General features: G+C 41.7%; 1 protein-coding gene across 1 annotated transcript in view; it reads right to left on the bottom strand.

Moving 5' to 3' along the window:
* wu:fa11c10 (protein FAM110B) overlaps positions 1–16,396 on the bottom strand; it is a 33,589-nt gene extending 17,193 nt beyond the window's left edge. The window contains exon 1 of the mRNA XM_038273527.1: positions 16,311–16,396. The gene's annotated coding sequence lies outside the window, so the exon portion shown is untranslated. The remainder of the gene's footprint in view (positions 1–16,310) is intronic.
* Positions 16,397–18,857: the final 2,461 nt, after the last annotated feature.

Below are 18,857 nucleotides of genomic sequence, written 5' to 3'. Positions count from 1 at the left end.
CTCGACGTCGGAGTACACAGAGTGAAGCAGAAACACTTGGGCCTTGCGAAAAGACTACAACTAAGCGTAAACAGGCCCCCTTTCCGTTTCCGGTGGCGGAGGGATATTGACTATTCCATCAGAACTCAATGGGATTTACAAAATGCTAAATAAAACACTACAGGAACGTTTTTTCTTCACGAAACTTTTTTTGGAACGTCATTGAACAGCGCTGACGACCCGGTGAGTAGCATATTTTAAAAAAAGAACGTTTAAGGTTGTTTTAAGGACATTATCGGACATGCACAATGGAAGCCATTCTGAAGCAGCCAGGGGGGGATTCTGCATGAGCCAAAAAGCAGAGACAGGACCAATTGTCAAAATTTTGGTGTCGATCATTCGATTTCATCCTGGACACTACAGAAAATGGGCTAAAAGTGTTAAAAACCGGAATTCTCCTTTAAGATAAATCACAAGACAGAAGTCAATGTCGCTACAATGTTTATACAAGATAATACTATTAATATAATGTGACTTTTCTAGAGAATCATTATACATTAGGGATGCAGGCCGATATCCGATATCCGATATTTTAAAACTCATGTAGCCGATAACCGATATCGATACCGATGTTAAAGCAAAAATAAGTAGTCATTGAAAATAGCAGTTTTGTTATCCATTTCTGACACTTTGAAAAATAATAAACTCAAATATATTTTCATATGCTGATATCAAATAGATTTTTAAAAACGCGGTATCGATCTATTTTACTTTCAAAATCTGGTGAAATTTCATCGTTCTGTTACAAACTCTTGTGATATCTTGCAAATTCTTGTGAGATTTTGTTAGTAAAATAGATCGATACCGCGTCAATATATCAACATATAAAAATATGGCTAAATTTCGCGAATTTTCGGGGGATTTCGTAGCATAACGATGACATATAGCAATATTTCATTAGTAAAAGAGATTGATATGGTGTTTTTAAATGGCAATATATCAGCATATGAAGATATTGGGATATTTTAATGGATCAATATTTTTTCCCTCGTCTTTAGAAGTTTTTAAGTCTGTAAAAAAAGAAGTTTTTGAGGAAGAAGAAGAAGTAGTTTTTTACTTTTTATTTTTTTAGACGTTAGAAACTCAGAAGCTGATCAAATATCGGGTTAAATATCGGTGGGGGGGCCGATGTCCGTTATTCAGTTTTAAGGCTGATACCGATAGGGGGCCGATTATATCGTGCATCCCTATTATACATGGTTATTTTATTCAGGGTTTCCACAGTCTGACATCATTTCAGAATTCCCTGACTTTTAATTGACTCAGGATTAGTTTTCCCTAACAAAATAAATACAGCCGTTTGTCGGTTTGGAAACTACATCAAAATTACCGCTAGGTGGACAAAAATCACGCCATCTGGCAGAAAATCACCCGGCTTTTTTGAAATCACGCGAGAATGTGTACAAAACAACAAAAATGGTGCCAGCAACACTTCTGGGTCCGTCGGGCAAGTGCAATGAAATTTTTACTCTCCCAACAATACAAACTACTTGCCCCGGGCGATCGGGCGATGGTTAACATGGAGCCCTGAGCAGCTTTTCTTTATCAGGTCAGAGGTCAGAACTCCAAGCACGGCCATAGCGCCAGTTTTTGAACTTAGAGCCACGTGAGGACAATCGAGGCTGAAACCATTTGAGTCAGATGGACATTTTCTGTCTCCCTGTCTAATCTCTTTTTTTAGTGGTTCTGCATGGTAGCAGGAGAGAAGGAGGAGGTATGGTGTGAACCAGGTGTGTGCTGCTGTATCCTGCTCTCAGGGCTGTAAACATGCATCAGGAAGAGCTTCACTAATGCCCCTCAGTCAGTGGGTGGGCCGCTCGCTGTGCAGCGCAGAGCTGCTCCACTCACCAACAGAACATAATGATCGCTGCTGCGCTGCAAAGAACAGCTAGAAATAAGGAAAAATCCCTTGAATCAAGTATATTTACCCTTAATTAGGTAAATAAGATGATTACCTAATTTAATTAGTACTTCTAAAATAAGATAATTGGATAATATGTGCGTGTAATAAGACAATGCAGTTGCTTTTTCTTCTTTAAAATGTAAATTGTCTTGTTCCATTATCAAAGTATCTCACTTTCCTCCTCCATTCAAGACTAAATGCACTTATTTTAAGAAAAAAAACTTATATTTCAATTTTTTTCCAGAGTGAACGCTGACCCTAAAGTAGGGCTGCAACTAACGATTATTTAGCAAATCCAGTAATAAACCAATTATATTTCTGATAAATAATCAGGTGGCAAAAGTTCCTGAAAGAAGACTGATTGGGAAATTAAAGCAGATGGAACAAAAACTTTTCCACTTTAGCGGTTCTGGAGAGAGCATATCGACAGATAAAAAAGATTTTAAATGCTAAATATTTACATATTATTCATCTTTCAATGTTAGTATAATTGCTGCTCAGTGTCATCGGCTCTGTCTAAAGGAATGTTTCAGAGTCTCTATATTGCAGTTAACGGTTATTTGATTACTAAATTAGTTAACGATTGATTCAACATTCGATTAATAATGATTAATCTGATTCATTGTTTCAGCCCCCCCCCCTCAGCCACACCCTGCAGGTTCACCGCTTATGATCCAGCTCCAGCACAAAGACAAGGCCTCCAAGGTTTACATAACAGTTTTAAGACTACGGTGGCCCAGAGGTGCAAACATGCTGCAAAGACAGAAAGAAATGCTGCAATCAAAGGAAACAGAGCAAACGTGCTGCAAGTACATATATACACTGCAAACACAGAGATGATATTAACAACAAAGAAAACACAACATTGGAAACGCAGCAAGTAGAAAAACGTAGCGAATTTTCACTTCCGATCCAATGCGGATATTAGACCGACAGGATGTTAATACGAATCATATCGGCTTTTATTATTTATTTTATGCTAGCTTATGTTAGAAAAGGCTAAATAAAGGGCAGAGAAAGATAGCTAATTGGATGAACACGTAGGATGGCCTTACGTAAACATATCATCACACTGATTTAAAATTAGGAGGACCACTTATTTAGATGATCCACCCAGAATTAAAGATTGTCCTCTATACCTTTAATTGCAAAATGTTTAGATTTTTTTTGCAGTCTTGTTATAATTCCTGCTCTAATAGGGTCGCTCTTTCAGTTAAAGGTGTATTTTACAGTCTCCATACTCCAGTTAGCACTTAATAAATTACTGATGATTATTTCAGTAATCAATTAATCATGATTAATCTGATTAATAGTTTCAGTCCTTATATATTCCAGTTTGATAGCTAAAATTTCGCAATATATTGTGAAATTGCGATATAGTGATAACATCGTAATGTGACCAAAGTACTGTGACGGGTATCATATCGCAACACACATGCTAATGCTCACCCCTACCACTGAGGGGAGAAGAGAGCAGGAGATCGACAGACGGACCATTGCAGCTGCTGCTATCATACAGACGCTGCAGTGATCTGCCAATAGGAAAGCTCCTGGTGAACTGGTCGGTCTACAATTTCTCACAATCAATGTGCCAGTCTGGTGATGGAGAAACCTGCTGCTGGAAGAGAGACTGATGTCAGACTGAGAAGACTGCAGAGGTCCGTCTCCCAGCAGAACCAGAACCACAACCAGGAAGCGGATTTCCTCTCCACTTCTTAAAAGGCTGCAGAGGGAGTATGTGGTTTATATAATAAACATTTCAGCCGGGTAAACACTACCTGCTGAACCAATCACACCCCCTGCCTCCTTCCTTCCTCCCCTCCCTCACATCCAGATCCTGGAAGAATAACGCCTCAGCCTCTCCACTGCTGTCTGACTCCTCCAATAGGTGCTCCTCTCCCTCACCTGGGAGCGGCTAAAGCTGTGGTTGGTCTTACGGCAGCAGTAATGCAGCTCTGTGAGAACGGAGCCGCAGCGGAGGCAGGTGGATTAGGAGCATTAGAGTCGTTGTGCAGCGCCTTCTCATTTCACCAAACACTCTGTGATTCACCTCACTTAGACACGCAGGTGCTCTCCTACCTTGATCATGATGATGATCACGGTGATGATGATGATGATGAGTCAATATTGACACCGCAGCGGAAGTTTACTAAACACACATTAGCTCTGCTCTGCGCTCCTGTTCTTCATCCTCTGAGTCTTTTTATAGAGACCACCAGTAGAGAGTGACGGGTATCATGTTCCTCTGGATCCTTTCACTCATTCCATAATCAAAAGCTCCATCACTGTGCCCCCCCCCATACACACACACACCCAGAAACGCTCCAGAAATGCAGGGCGGTCTAACGTCATCGCTCACATTACAACGTGCCTCTACAGGCCCGTCTGTGACAGCCGCACGCTGGCCGGGCCCACGATCCCAGTGGGAAGAGCTAAACCAGACAGAACAGATAAACGTCAGGAGAAAAAGAACCTGTGAGAGGACACACCTGATGATCACCAGCAGCCATGGTGCATCTCACCATAAACCTCAAATCATTTCAGGAGTGAAAACAGATAGATTCAGACTTTAAGGAAACAGACTGGTTCCACTGTACATTTTCTCTAGGAAAATGGTTCCCAACTCTTGACATTTGCATTAAAGGAAAAGTCGCTCATATTCAGAATTCACACTTCTGAAAGTTCTTTATATATGAAATTATTACATACTGTTCAATAAAAGATCAATGTTTTTAATTAAAGGACTCATAGAGTGATTATATAGGGCAGGTCTTCAACAGGGGGTCTAGACCCTAGGGGGTCCATGGAGGTACTGCATGGGGGTCACAAAAGTTTTAGGTGATTAGACTTTTTTTTTATATTCTCCCCTGTAATTTTCTTCTTTAAATCCACATGAACATGAATCCAACAGACTGTAGTAAACAGATAAATGGAGGCAGAAGATGTCTTTCAGTCATCAATGCTCACATTCAGCGACACACAGGAGCTCTTTCAAGCTGGGCACCGTTTCATTCACAACACCTGTCCCATCAACCAGGAATCAGAAATACTTTAATAATTACTTCAGTTACATTACTCCATCTGTAATAGAGTGACTATAGGACCAGTTTGATAGAACACTATTTCATACAATATATATATATATAATTAGGGGGTCCCTGCTCCATCTCCCCATCAGCTTGGGGTCCTTGGCCAATGTTGAAAACGTTGAAGACCCCTGATTTAGGGTATCTGGTCCTTCAGGTCTCTAATAGGGTGATAGAATGATTCTATAGGGTATCTGGTCCTTCAGGTCTCTAATAGGGTGATAGAATGATTCTATAGGGTATCTGGTCCTTCAGGTCTCTAATAGGGTGATAGAATGATTCTATAGGGTATCTGGTCCTTCAGGTCTCTAATAGGGTGATAGAATGATTCTATAGGGTATCTGGTCCTTCAGGTCTCTAATAGGGTGATAGAATGATTCTATAGGGTATCTGGTCCTTCAGGTCTCTAATAGGGTGATAGAATGGTTCTATAGGGTATCTGGTCCTTCAGGTCTCTAATAGGGTGATAGAATGATTCTATAGGGTATCTGGTCCTTCAGGTCTCTAATAGGGTGATAGAATGATTCTATAGGGTATCTGGTCCTTCAGGTCTCTAATAGGGTGATAGAATGATTCTATAGGGTATCTGGTCCTTCAGGTCTCTAATAGGGTGATAGAATGATTCTATAGGGTATCTGGTCCTTCAGGTCTCTAATAGGGTGATAGAATGATTCTATAGGGTATCTGGTCCTTCAGGTCTCTAATAGGGTGATAGAATGATTCTATAGGGTATCTGGTCCTTCAGGTCTCTAATAGGGTGATAGAATGATTCTATAGGGTATCTGGTCCTTCAGGGTCTCTAATAGGGTGATAGAATGATTCTATAGGGTATCTGGTCCTTCAGGTCTCTAATAGGGTGATAGAATGATTCTATAGGGTATCTGGTCCTTCAGGTCTCTAATAGGGTGATAGAATGATTCTATAGGGTATCTGGTCCTTCAGGTCTCTAATAGGGTGATAGAATGATTCTATAGGGTATCTGGTCCTTCAGGTCTCTAATAGGGTGATAGAATGATTCTATAGGGTATCTGGTCCTTCAGGTCTCTAATAGGGTGATAGAATGATTCTATAGGGTATCTGGTCCTTCAGGTCTCTAATAGGGTGATAGAATGATTCTATAGGGTATCTGGTCCTTCAGGTCTCTAATAGGGTGATAGAATGATTCTATAGGGTATCTGGTCCTTCAGGTCTCTAATAGGGTGATAGAATGATTCTATAGGGTATCTGGTCCTTCAGGTCTCTAATAGGGTGATAGAATGATTCTATAGGGTATCTGGTCCTTCAGGTCTCTAATAGGGTGATAGAATGATTCTATAGGGTATCTGGTCCTTCAGGTCTCTAATAGGGTGATAGAATGGTTCTATAGGGTATCTGGTCCTTCAGGTCTCTAATAGGGTGATAGAATGATTCTATAGGGTATCTGGTCCTTCAGGTCTCTAATAGGGTGATAGAATGATTATATAGGGTATCTGGTCCTTCAGGTCTCTAATAGGGTGATAGAATGATTCTATAGGGTATCTGGTCCTTCAGGTCTCTAATAGGGTGATAGAATGATTCTATAGGGTATCTGGTCCTTCAGGTCTCTAATAGGGTGATAGAATGATTCTATAGGGTATCTGGTCCTTCAGGTCTCTAATAGGGTGATAGAATGATTCTATAGGGTATCTGGTCCTTCAGGTCTCTAATAGGGTGATAGAATGATTCTATAGGGTATCTGGTCCTTCAGGTCTCTAATAGGGTGATAGAATGATTCTATAGGGTATCTGGTCCTTCAGGTCTCTAATAGGGTGATAGAATGATTCTATAGGGTATCTGGTCCTTCAGGTCTCTAATAGGGTGTAGAACATTGGATTGGTCTGAATATTAGATGTTCTATAGCCGTATGCAGGCCTTGGTTAAATACCTAGAATGAAACCTCAAGCGTTTTCTTCCTTAGGTTATGGTTTGATATGAATATTTAAGGAGGCCTGTGCTCTAATAGTGGTTACAATGACAAGCGACTGCTCATGGATAGAGCATCATAGGTATCTGCTCTGGAAGAACATAGATTTGGTGATATGGTTAAGGGATCGGCTCAGTCCTCTATTTTAGACATGTTTCTATCTTTTCAGACCTTAATATGAAATTGGTGGGTAATATTTAAGTAAAACAATTTCTCTTTATGGTTTGATCATGAAATATTTAGATGAGCTGTGTCTGAATGTCACAATGAGCCAAGCTGCGAGCAAAGACGCATCAAGCAACGCACTCACCTTGAAACAGATTGTTGATATGGTATGGAGACCAGACTCCATCTTCCTCCAGACTGCCTACTTTCAGACCTAAGAAAGTCGGGGAAATAAAATTGTCACGGTTTTTTGTCGACTACATGCAAGCATTCTGGAACAGGACAGCCAGAGCTGGGCTCGAGTCGACCAAGCCACCTGACGGTCATCATGGATCCCATTTTTCGACTGGAACATACCGTCCTTCGTTGTTCTGTAACAGGAGGAACCCAATGATGCTCGTTCGAATCCCGAGCCGTCAGTCATTGCCAATAAATGTCCTTTCAGAGACCAAACGTTGATATCTAGCATCTATCAACAGCTTAGCGACACAATAATACTTCCAGCTTGCGGTTGTGATGGCCTTCCGGTGGGAACAGCCCCTCCCTCGTTTCAGGAAAAGAAGTTTAGCAAATCCTGCTTTGAACTGTCCGACATTTCTAAAGCTGTCTTCAGGAAACTGCTTAGATCAAATGAACAGCTGAGCATCAAACTTTGCAGGGATCTTCTGATAGACAACAATAATCCATGCCGGTTGAGTCTTTGGATCCTTGGGAAGATCCTTTCTCTGTGCAGCCTGGAACGCAGCATTCCCCCCCCATGGTTCATTTTCTATAGAGAAACTGCCTGCTTTGTAATTCTTCTACACCGTGTGCTGAATTATTAGGCAAGTTATATTTCTGAGGATTATTCTCAATCAACCCAAAAGGCTCCTTAATATCAAAGTTTCATATTTTTGGAAGTTAAAGTGTTTGTTTGTTTTTTCTCGATTTGGCCATTTAATGAGGATGTCTGTTTATGCAGGTAAATATTACTGTGCAGAATTATTAGGCAACGTAATAAAAACAAATATATACCCATCTCTGTGTCCAAACCTGAGCAACACAAACTGCCAGGATAATGTTTAATAAGCAGAAGCTTTTTGACTGTTTAAGGCATCCATCCGATCCATTTAATCTAGCTTCTTCCCTAACAGTGTGATTTTCAGCTCTACTCCCTGCGTGTCACATGACCTGCTCTGACCTCGCAGACAGCTGTCACAGCAGAGGAAAGGAATGAAGGGAGGAGCTGAAACACCACTCTAAACGTTAAAAACCACGAATGGGAGGCAGGAGAGCAGCTCATCTGAGTCAACTTCACTGGAACGCTACCAACAGAATAACTAATCCTATCAAAACAAAGAGTAAACATGCTAACCTAGCTTAGCACTCTGCTCCATAAAACAACCCCTTTAATAAGGCAAGAGTCCAGTCACATACCAAGCCTATAAAAATACATTTACCTTTACTACCCTTTGATTTCCCATCCAACACCAAAATAATTCAGCTTTGAGGCTGATGTTGATCAAATATCAGAACTAAAGCTGTAACTAACAATTATTTAGCAAATCTATTAATCTGTCAATATTTTTTCAATTAACCGATTAATGATCAGACAGATAAAGGTTCCTTAAAGAAGATTTTTACAGAATAAACCAGGAGAAACTAATACTTTTCCTGGACAGAGCAAACTAACAGATGAAAAACTGGTTTTAGTCTTAAATGCAAAATATAGATATATAAATTTTTTACACCTTTGGTATAGTTTCTACTCCAAGCGGTTCGCTCTGTCAGCTAAAGCAATGCTTTAAGTCTCTACACTCCAGTTAGCGATTAATCGATTACTAAATTAATTTTCAATATTCGATTAATCCGATATACAGAAAAATGAGTTGGACATGACAAAGCAACTAGATGGTAGAACACAGAGACGTTCAATCCTGCCTGTTTGAGTCTACGGGTTAGTGGGTCAGTGTGGGGTGGGGGTAGATAATGGTTAATAACCTCCAATCAGCCGCAGGCGATGATGACAGGGCAGAGTCTGCCTCACGTGCAGAGCTCCATCATGGGAATAAAAAACAGCACCAAAGGAATGAGGAGAGAAAGGCTGCCATCTGACCCCCACCTGCCTCAGAGGGGGGAGGACCAACACATCCAGAGGCAAACACCTACAGCCACTGCTCACACTGGGACAGGCTGCCATCTGACCCCCACCTGCCTCAGGGGGGGAGGACCAACACATCCAGAGGCAAACACCTACAGCCACTGCTCACACTGGGACAGGCTGCCATCTGACCCCCACCTGCCTCAGGGGGGGGAGGACCAACACATCCAGAGGCAAACACCTACAGCCACTGCTCACACTGGGACAGGCTGCCATCTGACTGTCACCTGCCTCAGGGGGGGGAGGACCAACACATCCAGAGGCAAACACCTACAGCCACTGCTCACACTGGGACAGGCTGCCATCTGACTGTCACCTGCCTCAGGGGGGGGAGGACCAACACATCCAGAGGCAAACACCTACAGCCACTGCTCACACTGGGACAGGCTGATGTTTCCCTGCAGACTTTGAAACCTACAGACCTAAATGGTGCAGAGTAAGCCGGGCGATCACTGCACCAGTTTTGCCCCTTTCAGGCCGATTCTCCAGTAGTGCGAGAATTTTTCAACTTCCAGCATGATGGTGCGTGGTGTAGTAAACAGGGGGTAACGAGGGGCAATCAGCCTCTAACGACCACCCCACCATCAGGAATCAGAAGGTCGGGAGAAAATCAAACATGTTTGAAAGTCGGCCGTCATAAGGTGGTCGTGGGCAAATCGCTCAGTGGGCAAACAAGGATTCTTCTTCTTCCTCTCAGAGGAAAACCCAGCAGCATGGCGGGGGGGGCAATGAGTGAAATGGAGTTCTTTCTGTCAAACTGACAGACCATAGCAGCCACGTTAGCTCAGCCATGTCTTTGTCCAAATACGTCGTCTCCTTTTCTTTTTAGGGCTTTCAGCACTAAATTGCCCAAATATCCAAGGCAGCGCGTTTCACTCTAGTGAGCTTCATGTTCCTCTGCTACTGGTTTGGCTTCAGATAGACGAGTCCGAGTAGCGCCATCTCACTGCGGAGCTGAGTCCCACCTGGTTTTTAGACGTACAGTGAGCAGGTAGATCGCATCAGAGCGTCGGGTCGCACAGCGTGAGAACAAACATGGTGAGCTGGGAACTCACACTGTACGATGAAGCCCTGCTGTTTCATCGTACAGTCTGAGCCGTAGCTGCGTGCAACGATTGGAAAAAACGTACAGTATATGCCCGACTTTAGTCCATAAGAACCAAAAGATGGAGGCAGAAGCTGAGCAGCCAGAAGTGCTTAGGTCCAACATGTCTGAGCTGGGCCCAGTGACGAGAGGGGGAACAAAACAAGGACACAAAGAGAACAAAAGAGGCTGCTAAAGACTCTGAATCCCACAATGCACTGCTTTAAGCCATTTTCAGGGCAGATCCAAGGAGGGAGGGGGCACAGCTGGACCCCCCAGACATCAGGGAGCAATGAAACCTTTTTACTCTGCATTTCAGTTGAGTATTACTGCCCTGAATAAATTCCTGTGATCTGAATACAAGCTGCCTGAGTTTATTCTGTATGTGTGAAGTTTTGCTGATTCGCTCCTCCATCTGCTGTTCTACCTCATCCTGCAGCCTTTCAACAAACTACAACTGCTTTAATCAACGGTCATCAATAAATTATGACTTTATGAGCCATGAGACTGACTGTGGTGTTTTTGGCTGGACTAAGGAGAGGTCCAGCAGTATGCCGAACATCAGAGTTAAACCGGAACAAGAGGAGAGTCGACATGGAAGCCATGAACCGCTGACCTTCATTTGTAGGGTAGAATCACAGACTAAGCCTGCCAGCAGTCAGCCTGACCTCATTCCTCAGCAGGAGGATCTTTCAGGCTGTCTGCACCAGAGGCCCGAAGGTCTGAAGGGAACCCCAGCAACCAGAGGACTACTAATCATCTGGAAAATCTGGGACACGGGCTGCACAAAGAGCTAATCACACATGAAGGAAAAGTTAGGGCTGCAAGTCAAAATATGATTAAGAAACGAGAGGCTGTGGTGATTTTTGGGTTTATTTTAGCGTTCAGTGTTTACTTCATGTAAACACTGAACGCTGAAGGCTCCTGAACAAATCATACATTAAACAAACAGACTGACACATCTGAAATCTGGCTGACAGGCAGCTGAAAGAACCACAGAAGAAGACAGGAAGCTAAAGGAACCAAAGACCAACCGAAGCTCCATGACATGAGGAGCTACTGCACAAGTCTTAAATAAATAAAACCGACTGAATTTAAAGTTTACCTACGTGTATCTGATCTTAGAAGACAAGCGGTTGATCTGAGGAGGCCTCAGAGGTTTGTTTAAGAAGATTAAAGAATAAACAGCAACATTGAGGGACACAGGAAACATTAGAGACTTAGAGCAACATGCTAAACACCCCACAGAGCTCTGATCCAACAGTCAATGGAAATAAAAACAAGCTGCCAGAAAAGACAAGCCTCATCCAGAGAAGGAAGCAAGATTTCATCTCAGGAAGAGCTGCATAGATCCACAGCTCAGCTGGGAGAAACTTGATGGGGATTGGTCAGGTCTGCATGAGTCTGGCTGCTATGGAGGAGGAATTATGCTACGTTCAGACGAAACGCAGCAGAAGCAGCAAAAGCACCCATGCTGCTTCATTTCTGCTGCTTAGTTCTGATGCGCCGCTGAAGCATCTTTGCTGCTCCTGATGTGCGTTGGTAAAGTGGGTCTGATGCGCGGTGGGCGGAGCTACCCTATCCTTTCTCTGCCTGGAACAATGGCGGCTATATTAGCTGTGATCAGCGGGTAGAAAGTAGTTAGAATCTATGTTGAAGTGAGAAAGTCCTCCTGAAAACATGGTCTGTGCAGTCAGTTCATCCAGATTACCATCCTGCCTTCAAAGATTATTTCTCTGTGGGAGCCGCTCAGACCCCCACATACCGGCGCTGCGCTGTCACTGGGAATCCCCAGCAGCAGCTGCCTTAGGCCCGCTCGCCTCCTCGCGGTTTGCTGCGGCAGCTGGAAGGCGTTTTCCATGAACGTAATCCAAACTGCAGGCAGCAGGATAATAAAAGCCAACATATTCTGCCGGCAGGTTTCTACATTTGAAGTTAATTTAGGCGTTAATAAACTGTTTCAGAGGAGTGATCATAGCGCTCTGCATCAGCAGTGCTGCATCTGACTCCCTGCCAGCTCCCAGATCAGCTTCTCTCATTGGTTGATGCGGCGCCTTGATGCTCGTCAACCATTGAATCTGCATGTAAACCAGCTGCTTCTGCTGCCTGCAGTCTGAACGTAGCATTAGGAATGTCCCAATAGAACTGTTTGATTTCTGATAGGATACAGATATGGACCAGATACGATATCAACGTGAATCATACTTCTATTACTTATTTTGTAGTGTTGGCCTTTAAAAAGAGTTGATTTTCAAAGCTGGTCAAAATATTCCTTCAACAAACGATTCACCTCATCAGCTGATCTTTCATATCTAAAGTTTAACTAGTTGACAAAATGTGCTAAATGTTCCAGGGATGATAAAAACCTGTGCAGCTCACTGCATGTCTGCAGTCCACACACTGGTTTAAAAGCATTAAACCAGTAACACATCACTGGTTCCAGTGTTTCACCAAAGGCGTGAACACACATTTTTCTGGGTTGTTTTTTATAGCTGAGATTATACGGTCCAGCTTCACTGTCTGTGCGGGAACAGACTGAGGAACGCCAAGGAGGACATCGACCAGAAACCTAAATTAGAACGGGTTCCCTCCGCTTTTTTTTCCAGATGAGTTCAACTCAAAATCAGGGCATCGCCGCCACAGGGAGGACCGAAATACTGCAGAGTAAACATGAACAGCAAGGAGGGAAAAAACCTCACATACCCAACCTCAGACAGGGAGGCGAGAGAAACATCCACCCTAAGGTGATAAAAATAAAAATGAAAGAAAATCTAACCCTAACTCTGTTTTTATCAGGCATCTATCTACCTCTGCAAGCAGAAGCGTCTGAATTTGGCACCCTGAGGAGGAGGAGATCATCAAAGTAAAGCATTGTGAAGGGAAATGTATCCAAGTATTTGTTTAGAAAGTAAATCATCTGACATGACAAGATGTTCCAGAGCTGAGAGCAAGTTCCCATTTCCTGCTGGAGTCCCAGAGAAAGCTCCACTGTGGAGCAGGACACTGTGGGCTGTGGTGGGCCCCTGCCTGCAGCTCTAAACCTCATAAGCTTCTTTCCAGACACCATCACCCCGCAGTCCTTAAAGCATGTCATTTTTATCCTCTCTAAAACGATTCTGTTCATTTTTCCTCTGAAAACAAACCTGAACAACAGTCTGATGGTTTCCAGTTCATGAACTGGCTCAGATGGTTGAGAAATAAAGAGAAGAAAGAGTGTCACAAATTTCCAGCAACATCAGCAAACTGGTTGTTATTTTCTCCTGGAGGATCCCGTCCACACGGAGAAGCTCATAAAACAAACTCCATGCTGACAAGTAAAGTGACTTTCCTGGGCTGCAGGATGTGCATTCCTGGCCTGGGAACGATTAGCAGCAGACTGCCTGTTGCTGCAGCCTAAAGGGGAAAACGTCTGAGAGTCGTTCACACCCTCTGGGTAAGGTGACGGCTTCAACAGGTTTCCTGACAGCACGGCGACGCAGCAGCAGGAAAAGTAGAACAGTGAAACGTTTCCAGTGGGGTTTACCCGCTGTGTCACTCCTGATATGTGGAAATCTGCAGACAGTCACCGTTTTAAAGCTGACCCAGTCTGCTGGGGAAGGACAGCTTGAGCCAATGCAGGAAGCCTCACAGAGACACATTTCAGACTGAAACTTCCTCTTGTGACAGAGAAAAGGGAACCGTTTTCCTCCCCCCTGGTGAAAACCTGGGTGTAAATATATCAGCGGCTCAATGGGGTGAAGCACATCGTGACCTTTAAACCAGACTCTCATCCTCTAATGCATGAGTGGACTTCCTCTTGCAATGCAACAAGAATCCAAACACAGATCAGGTTCCGCTTTCTGGAGAACACAGACTCTAGCTACGATTAATTAATATAAATGCTAATTATTCCACATCAATTAGAGATAGTTTGGAAGATGATAAAAGGAATTTGTCACTGGAAATGTCTAAACTTTTGCACTAAAGATCACCTTGATTAATAACATTAATCTTCCTCTAACTTCCCAGGGCAATCTTTGCCCTTAACGTGTGCAGACAGGAGTTTTCTCAGAAAATGGATCAATGATAAAACGCTACAAAAATAAAGTAAAATAATAATGCTGGGCTGATTTTATTTATCTAATTCCAGAATTAAATGTTGAAAATGATTTTAATTGTTCTCAATAATCAGCAGAAAAGCCTTTAATAGAATTAGAGCATCTAAAGCCTTCTTATATTTGCAGACAACCTTTCTGCATTTTTATGGTTTTTTTTTCCTCAATATTTCTGCATTGCTGAGGCTGGCAGGCCTCTTTATCATTGCCCTAATCTTTAGCCACCTCCAGATATTTCCTGTTGGATTCAAATCAGCACACTGCATAACATTAGCCTTACTTCAAGCCTGTAACAGGAAGGAAGTATATTAGAGGCAGAGTTTTATATTTTCTGCATCGTGAGCTATCTCAGTAGTTATGCTGCTATAGGCTTAGACTGCTGGAAGACATGGAGACCACTTTTTCATCATTCTATCTCTATTCTACCACTCTGCAGAATCTGTTAGTTCAATCTCTAACGTTCTGCTCTCTCTGCTTTTTCTCATAGTAGCTTCATCTGGTCTGTTCCTGTTTGGCTGTGACTCCATCCTGGAGAGAAATATCAGCTGTGCTGCTGCCATCAACACCTTTGTTTCTAGATGTTGGAGCTTGGCCTGTTTTCCAGTGTAGTCCTGTTTCTCTGACTGTGACTAACTGGATGTGCTCTCTTCATCCTCTGACATGGGAGCTGGCTCGGAGCTCGTCTGCCTGGCTGTGTGTTTCCTGGACGGGGCCGCCTGTGGAGCTGGTTGACAGTTGCCTTTTGTATCTATGCTTCTTTTTCTATGTCTGCTTCTGTCTCCTTGAACCCTAGTGAGCCTCAGCAGATGGCCGCTTGGTTCTGCTGGAGGTTTCTTCCTGTCCAAAGGGAGTTTTTCCTCTCCACTGTCGCTACAAGCATGCTTAGTGTGAGGGATTGCTGAAGAGTCAATGAGTCTTTTTAAGATCTGGCTCTGTATTCAGTTCTGACATGCAACAGGGTCCCAATGCCAAGGTGTAATAAACTCACACATCATCAATAATAATTATCCTAACCAGTTGATGTAATCAACTGGTTTTCATTAGATAGAAAACTTTTAATGAATCTTACTGCATGTTCTGATGAATTGTAAAGTGCCTTGAAAAAACATGTGTTGTGAATTAGCGCTATAGAAATAAACTAAATTGAATTGCATTAAATCTTATGAATAGTAGAGACAGAGCAGGTATCATGATTATCTGTATTTTAGTTTTATAAAATGTCTTACATATTCCATATTTTGGGATGAAATGAGTGAAATTATATATAACTTATGATAATTCCAGTTAGAAACAATCAATTACATTTGAAAACACAGGATTAGAAAATTCAGCAATTTAACTCTTAATGTTTATTAAAATGCTGTCAAACACAAAGTAATCCCGATAAATAACAATAACTTCATCATTATAAACAGTAATATACAGGATGCTTCCTTAAAACAAGAAACTCCAACTTTACCCCCACAGAAATGAATTATTCTACAGAGAATAAAGTTTCCAAAAATTATTTTTTTTAACTTAAATCACTGTCGGGGATTTTCAAACCAAAATCTGATTTATTTAAACAAATAAATTACTTCTGTTTGAAAAAGAATAAAGGACTAAATAACTTTCTTATCAGCTGGTGATGGAATTCAATCAGTGATTAAATCAGGATAAATCAGTTCAGTTTGAACCGTTTAAAGAAACGCAGATGTTGACCTGTTTCCTCACCCAAAGGAAACAAAATAATACCAAATATTTAAATCCAGAGGCTACAGGAGATGCTAACGCTAGCCCCGGACTTCACTGCTTTACACATGAGCAACATTTCTACTGTTAGTAAATATATTAGAAATGTTCAAAAAACAAACTCACCGTTCGTGGTTTTAACTTTTCCGAGTAAAAAAAAAAGATGGCGGATCTGTAATAACAGTTGACTAAGAAAATTAGAGCAAAGTGAGAAGGATAGTTTTCTTCTTCTTCTTCTTATGGGGTTTTATGGCGGTTGGCAGGCTTGTGAATTGTGCATTACCGCCACCAACTGATATGGAGTAAAGCAAGAAAACAGAAAACGATTCACCCAAAAAAAAAAAAAAAAAAAAAAAAAAAAAAAAAAAAAAAAACCTGTGTAACTTAAACCAACATAATACTAAATCACATTTGCCCATATAATTTTAATTTACTCTAGGTCATCTTAACTCTGCCAGTTTCTGATGGTCCCATCGGTCCTCCCATCATACTTCCAACCATCTCCCAGTTCAAATCTTTAATGTCCAGGTATTTTTCTGCAGCCTTCACTATTATTTTGATTTTTTCCGTTTTTTTTGTTGTCTGTGCAGTACAATTAATTACTTCTACCATGAAAAGAACAAAATTTGTCTTTTTAACAATAAGTGAGTCTTCATCAATTTTTTGATTCTCTAGAGGTTTGGAATTTGCCGTGTGTTGAACTGTAGGTTTGGGTTTTTCTGACTGAGATGGGATCCTTTTTGCAGCTTCAGCGTAGGTTATTCCGAGCTCAAATTTCATTTTTTTAATTTCCTCAGACCTTTTGCTTGCTTCACAGCCGCGATAGGCAGCAGTATGTTCTCCACCACAATTACAGCATTTTATTATAGCTTCTTTTCCACATTTTCCGTACTCATGTTCTCCTGCACACCTTCCACACCTCTGTTTCCCTTTACAAACTGCTGCAATGTGACCGAATTTTTGGCATTTGAAACATCTCAATGGTGGAGGATTGTAGATTTTGACATTATAGCTTATGTAACCGATGAATACTTTGCTTGGTAATTGCTCTTCCTCAAATTTAATTAGCACTGATAAACTGTCAGATCTTTCTCCGTTTCTTGTTGTTTTTAACCGTTTTACTTCTTTTACTTTTGCACCGCTTATGTTTTCCAGAATCTCTTTTTCAGAAATTTTTAGAGGAACTCCTCCAATGACTCCCCTGCTGATCTTTTTGTTCTCCATTAGGCTGCACTGAACTCTTATCCCGTCAATTTTGTTGATCCGTATTGCTTTGCCTTGCTGGGCGCTGTCTCTGCAGTTAATTAGCAGGTCTCCACTGTACAGAATTCTGGCACCTCTGACTTCTCCGACAAGTTTATTGATGGTTTTTGTTAAGTGAACCGGATTCCAATTTGTAAAAGAGTCTGCCTGATTAACGACTTTGAATATGACTTTGAATTCATTTTGTTGTGCTGTGGAATGTATGGAATGATCATCACTGGATTGTTCTGAACTAGATTCCCCTTGAACTGATCTCTGTTTTTTCCGCTTTTTCTCATTTTTTGATGTTGCTATCTTCCAACCTTCATTGTCACTATTTCCCTCTTCCATCCCACAAGAATCGCTTCCTGTCTCCTCACTACTCACGGCCCAAGACATTTCTCCATAAGCAGCTTCAAAACACGCGCCATGCACCAAACGACCATCCACATGCAATCCTCCTCTCTCTGTCCTTCCGTGGCCCAACCCCGGATAGTTCTTCTTCTTCTTCTTCTTATGGGATTTTATGGCGGTTGGCAGACTTGTGAATTGTGCATTACCGCCACCAACTGATATGGAGTAAAGCAAGAAAACAGGAAACGATTCACCCCCCCAAAAAAAAAAAAAAAAAAAAAAAAAAAAAAAAAAAAAAAACCTGTGTAACTTAAACCAACATAATACTAAATCACATTTGCCCATATAATTTTAATTTACTCTAGGTCATCTTAACTCTGCCAGTTTCTGATGGTCCCATCGGTCCTCCCATCATACTTCCAACCATCTCCCAGTTCAAATCTTTAATGTCCAGATATTTTTCTGCAGCCTTCACTATTATTTTGATTTTTTCCGTTTTTTTTGTTGTCTGTGCAGTACAATTAATAACTTCTACCATGAAAAGAACAAAATTTGTCTTTTTAACAATAAGTGAGTCTTCATCAATTTTTAGAGATTTCTCTAGAGGTTTGGAATTTGCTGTGTGTTGAACTGTAGGTTTGGGTTTTTCTGACTGAGATGGGATCCTTTTTGCAGCTTCAGCGTAGGTTATTCCGAGCTCAAATTTCATTTTTTTAATTTCCTCAGACCTTTTGCTTGCTTCACAGCCGCGATAGGCAGCAGTATGTTCTCCACCACAATTACAGCATTTTATTTTAGCTTCTTTTCCACATTTTCCGTACTCATGTTCTCCTGCACACCTTCCACACCTCTGTTTCCCTTTACAAACTGCTGCAATGTGACCGAATTTTTGGCATTTGAAACATCTCAATGGTGGAGGATTGTAGATTTTGACATTATAGCTTATGTAACCGATGAATACTTTGCTTGGTAATTGCTCTTCTTCGAATTTAATTAGCACAGATAAACTGTCAGATCTTTCTCCGTTTCTTGTTGTTTTTAACCGTTTTACTTCTTTTACTTTTGCACCTCTTATGT

This window comes from Cyprinodon tularosa, unplaced genomic scaffold (genome assembly GCF_016077235.1).
Source record: "Cyprinodon tularosa strain WSP-4 unplaced genomic scaffold, ASM1607723v1 ctg875, whole genome shotgun sequence".
Taxonomy (NCBI): Eukaryota; Metazoa; Chordata; class Actinopteri; order Cyprinodontiformes; family Cyprinodontidae; genus Cyprinodon; species Cyprinodon tularosa.
Note: the sequence above shows the minus strand (reverse complement) of the source record. Positions and strands in the feature narration are given on the sequence as shown.